Source organism: Astatotilapia calliptera, chromosome 7 (assembly GCF_900246225.1).
Source record: "Astatotilapia calliptera chromosome 7, fAstCal1.2, whole genome shotgun sequence".
Taxonomy (NCBI): domain Eukaryota; kingdom Metazoa; phylum Chordata; class Actinopteri; order Cichliformes; family Cichlidae; genus Astatotilapia; species Astatotilapia calliptera.
The window spans coordinates 50,214,483-50,220,482 of record NC_039308.1 but is presented as its reverse complement, the minus strand read 5'-3'; positions in this window follow the sequence as shown (position 1 = coordinate 50,220,482).

Sequence of the window (6,000 nt, the reverse complement as noted above, 5' to 3'; positions counted from 1 at the left end):
TTGGCAAACCAATACAAAAAGATCCCTCACAGAAATCGGAATTCAAACAATGGAGGTTATAGGCTCAACGAGAGCCACTCCAGAGCTCAGACCACAGGGAAGTGAAGGCGTTGTGTACATACAAAACTATGTGGAAGCTATTATTATAAAACAGTTCAATTTTAAGACTTTGAGAGCAAATGTTAGCTGTGGCACAGTGGGTCAGCTTGATCAGACACTCTGACAGCTACAAATGTCACTTAGGACTAATAAGTGTTAGTCTGATGTTTCCTGTAAAGGAAAAAGGGTCAGAAAATTGAGATATTGATGTCGCTTCAATTCAGTGTTGTACAAAAAAATAAATAAAGCAACACTTCAAAAACACATCAGATGTCAGTGGGGAAAAATAATGTTGGATATGCACACTAATGTGGTTTGGGTAATGTGTTAGGAATGAAAGGATGCTGCATCATCTGATGGAAATGATATTATTAACCCACAGAGGGCTGAATTCAAAGATATCTCAAAAATCAAAGTGAAAAATGATGCAGCAGAAATGAATTACTTATCCAGGAACTGTCTACATAGTCTCATCACAAGCGGCCAGGCATTGTGGAGGAATCCAGAACCCACTGGGCAAGTGTAGAGTCTGACAATAGCTTCAAGGATGGGTCTTAACTGCTGTTGCCTAGCCTGTAGAAGTCTGTGTGTCCCTCCCCAGACCGTCACTGACGCGCCACCAAACCAGTCATGCAGAAGGATGTTATAGGCAGCATAACCTTCTCCACAGCTTCTCCAGACCGTTTCATATCACTCATGTGCTCAGAGTGAACCTGATCATCTGTGAAAAGCACAGAGCACCAGTAATAGACCTACTAAATCTACTATTCTATTGTAAATGCAAATCGGGCTCCATGGTCCAGGGCAGAGTGCACAAGGCCTGCTAGAGGACATCGGGTGCTGAGGCTACCCTCACAAAGTCTGTTTTCTGATTGTTTGGTCAGAGACATTCACACCAGTAGGCTGCTGGGGCTCATTTTGTAGCTCTGGCGGTCCTCATTCTGATCCTCCTTACACAAAAGAGCAGATACCGCTCCTCCTGATGGGTTAAGAATCTCAACAGCCCTCTCCAGCTCTAAATGCCTGGCTCCTGGAATCTTCTCCATGCTCTTTGCTGGGAGACACAGCAAACCTTCTAGCAATGATACGAATTCATGTGTCATCCTGGTGGAGCTGGACTACCTGTGCAACTTCTGCTGGCTCCAAGTATCTCCCCATACTACCAGCAGTGACACTGACCATAGAAAAATACAAAACTAATGAAAAAATAGCCCAAAGAGATGAGGAGGGAAAAAATGTCAGTAGACCTATGAAACCATTCCCGTTTTAGAGGTTTCCTCACTAGGAATAACTGTCTTGTGAAACCAGTCTTAATAAAGGACAGTGATCTGCCACAATGCTATGTTAATAGAAACATGCTCCAGATACACCACCTCACGTGGTCACAGTTTTTATTTACACTTACTACCCGGTAAGTGTAAAAACACTTACATGTTTTTGGAGTGCAACATATAGCATGTAATTCACTGTCCTCATACACAATTCACAGCAATTTTCTAGCTTATTGCTACATTTTTACATCTTCAAGGCCAAAGTAGCTGCTGAGAATACTGAATGAGTTACTCTGAGTGAAACTAGTGCGCTGATACAGTGGGCAAAGCAAAAGTGTAAAAGTTTAAACCTACAGTATGTTAACTGCCACACAGTCTGTTATCTAGCAAAATGCTGTGGTGGTTAACACTATCGCTATTGTTGACTAAACAACGTCACAGCCAACGATAAAAAAGTATTTACATTTGTTTTTAGATTTGTTTCCTTTGTCTTTATCAAGATAAAATAAAATTTGTGAACAAATTTCTATAAAAAATCTTAGTATTTTTGATTTACACTCTTCAATGTAAAAAACAAAATAAAACAGGTATGCTTATATTTACGGAGCCCCCCAGGGGACATGGGAGAAAAAAAAATTAGGGAGGAAAAAAAAAAAAATTAGGGAGGAAAAAAAAAAATTAAGACGGACTTTTGCGACATCTCGCAAAAGTATTGCGAGCGCTCGCAAAGGTTTTAGCCGCATTCTTCGGAGGCCGCCAGCTCAAAGCCGACCGGGAGGTCGAGGCACGATGTGCCGGGAAAGTGGTGTTCCTCCCGGCTGTAGTAGGTCTCGACTTCCCGTTAGCTTCGAGCTAGTGGCCGCCAGCTCGAAGCCGACCGGGAGGTCGAGGCACGATGTGCCGGGAAAGCGGTGTTCCTCCCGGCTGTAGTAGGTCTCGACCTCCCGTTAGCTTCGAGCTAGTGGGTGTCAGATCTCCAAAAACGTCGGAGCTCTTTTGCAAATATGTGATGTCTTGTAAACCGAGCAGGTATCTGACGTTTACGCAACTACATTCACGCCTCAAAATATCTTAAAAGTGTATTTTGTGACCCAGAAAGAGTAATATTACAACTAAGTAGCTGCCGCCATTGTTGGAGTTTTGCGAGATCTTGCAATACTTTTGCGAGCGCTCGCAATACTTTTGCGAGCGCTCGCAATACTTTTGCGAGATCTCGCAAAAGTCCGTCTTAATTTTTTTTTTCTCCCTAATTTTTTTTTTTCCTCCCTAATTTTTTTTTCTCCCATGTCCCCTGGGGGGCTCCGTATATATTAATAAATATACCTAATGGTCTGTTTCTATGTGTCATGCTGGATTAAATTCAGACATGGCATTGCATGACTCCTGGCATTTTTCCAGATACCCCAGAATACACCGTGCTAACAAGTAGCTTTGGAGCGGTGGTGGAGATGCCAGGGGAGGCTGCTCTTTTTGTTCTCATGCTGGTGTGCTTGGTTGGACAGAACATTTTGGGATCGCAGCCAGAGATTTTTTGAGGAAATATGAGAGGGCAACCTCCTGCAATCACCCAGTGTCGATGACCACTCGAGTGCAACGCAGTGGTGAGCTGCCACTCAAGATGCCGCCAGATCATTCCTTAGAAGTAAACTCCTGATGAGCTGTGGATGTGTGAGTGTATGCTTGTGTGTGCGTGTGTAGGCCAAGAGGAAATTGGACAGGCAAACAGCTGCTCTTTCCCTGCAAATTCTTCAGCCCACAAGGCAGAAATGAAAGGATACTTTGAAACGCAAAAATTACTTTAATTTCTGGTTGACTTCAAGCCGTATTGCCTTAAATTATGTGAACTATTATACGCTGCAGAGGAAAAAAGACAGGGTTTCTTTGTGTGTGTGCATGTGTGTGTGTGCTAGAGAGAGAGAGAGATTTCAACATTGCCCCATATTCTAGGTTTATGCATATTTAAGGACGTGCTAATATTTACCATGCTAGTCATTAATTAGCAGTTGCAGGCTGCCCTCTATGTGTCTAATGGGCCATTACAGTATTGTTGTGTGCACACATCTATCCAAGATTAAACTTGCAACACAGAAATGGGTCTCATCAACATTAAAGCTAGAAACATTTAAAATTCATAGCCACAAAACACCTTCTGACACAAAAGGCTATTAAAATGTTGTTCAGTCGCTGGGGCTTTTCTCAGTGCGCACTAAATCGGATCAATGGTGTTCCAGTTTGAGAGAAGACCTCCTGCAGTGAATTTTCAATGTCTATCAGTGGCACACTGCTAAACTCCTTGTATGCACAGGCAGTATACATTCAAAGATACATTGAGGCTCTTCTATTTGACCCCGATGCTGTGCCCATACCCCCCGTTGCTCTTCTCTGGACTTCCCCATGCATTTGGCTCATTTGAATTCCACTATGGGAGACCTCCAACGAGTTGGGGGAACTGTTAAACTCCCCGACAAGACTGCTAATTAATTTCAACAGACTGTACACACTGCATCTTTGGTGCTGATTTATGAGCATAAATCAGTCTTTCTCTCTTTTATTTTAACTAAGAAGTGGGATGTATCAGTCTGAAGCCCATAATTTCTTAAAGCACTGCATGCAGATATGCATCATCTCTTTTTCGGTATAAACAGTTCAGCAAATGAAAAAGTGTTCAACCTGCAGTGTTGGGAAGGTTACTTTTAAAATGTATTCCGTTACAGAATACAGAATACATGCCCCAAAATGTATTCTGTAACGTATTCTGTAACGTATTCCGTTACGTTACTCAATGAGAGTAACGTATTCTGAATACTTTGGATTACTTAATATATTATCGTGCTTTTTACAACAACGTGAATGTACTATTGCTGTGTGATTTATTACTATTACTGAAGGTCCGCGACTCCGAACTGTAGTAAAGGGACCTCTGACTAATACGGCGGGGTCCCTGTCGGCTCATAGCCGAAAAATAGCTTTACTTTGTTGTGTGGGTCAACTTTTCTTGCGAGAGACAGAGAGAGGCGTTGAAAGACTGCTCCAACGGAACTTATTGTTTTCGGAGGAAAACACGAACACGATGTACAGTCGAGTCTTAATAGCTTACTTACAACTGGGCTCGTCAGGCACTCTTCTTGGCTGCAGTGGTTATTATTATATTTACATGCTTCCAGCTCCCGTTTTTCCTCGATGACAACTCGTACCTTTCCACTCGCCTTTTTCTCCCTCCTCGCGCTCACAGACACAACGTGTATGGCAGTCCATTCTCCCTGCAACACGGACTACACTGCCCATGATGCTACATTCTTTAGAGCTATGCTTGTAGCATTCTGCCTGTTAGCTTAGCACAACAACAACAACGAAAAGGCGCTCTCTCACCCAGGAAACACACAGTCGCAGAAAGAGAGAGAGAGAGAGTCGCCCTGTAACCATGGCAACCGTAACGCTGCCGCCTGGAACGACAGAACGTAGCTGTCAAACAAAACCCAAACAGTCCTGACCCGCGACAAAATGAAACAGGAAAGTACCGCAGTGTAATCCATTTATTTCAACAAAGTAACTGTATTCTGAATACCACCTTTTTAAACGGTAACTGTAACGGAATACAGTTACTCATATTTTGTATTCTAAATACGTAACGGCGGTACATGTATTCCGTTACTCCCCAACACTGTCAACCTGAAATGTGACATGCACAGGGCAGAGACAATAACAAAGGTGTTGGATTCAGATTTTTGTCGTTCTTCTTTTCGATCATCTATTTTTGCTGCACTTGTTGTTTAATCTTTGCCTTTACTGCTACTAGTGTCTTTGTTTGCTAAACCTGCCATTTGGAGCAAGAATTTGGAATAAGCCAGTTGGATTCAATATACATCCTGACTGTGAACAGCAAACCATGGTGGAAGTTTCTAATTATTCAGCTATCTGATTTGAAGATGTGATCTCTTAAGAAGGTGTCAAAGAATGCCTTCATTGCTGTACTGTTAATTTCTCACATGTCATCATAGCATCAAAACATCTCCATTTACTTCCAAAGTTGCCCTCTGGTTCTGTCAGTGTACATTCAATCATTGCCACAATCATTTTGCAGCTTTCCTTTGCGATGCAAAAACTCCTTTTCTGCCACCAGCATCAGCTAAACTATATCGCCCAAAGGATTTGTTCACTCTTCCAAATTATTCAGTTCAGGTGTTTCAATCACTTCCATAGCCACAAGTGTATATAGTCAAGCAGTCAGGCATGCAGACTGCTTCTACAAACATTCGTGAAAGAATTGGTCACTCTCAGGAGCACAGGGAATACCAGTATGGTACCGTGATAGAATGCCAGTTGTGAAATTTCATCACTATTAAACATTCCACAGTTGCATGTTAGTGGTATTACAGTAAAGTGGAACTTATTGGTAACAGCAGCAACTCAGCCGTGAAGTGGCAGGCCACATAAAATCACAGAGCAGGATCAGCAGATGCTGAGGTACATAGTGTGCAGAGGTCACCAAATTTCTGCACAGTCAGTTGTAACAGACCTCCAAACTTCATGTGGCCTTCAGATTAACTCAAGAACAGTGCATTGAGAACTTCATGGAATGAGTTTCCATGGCCAATCAGCTGTTTCCAAGTTTTACGTCACCAAGGACAAT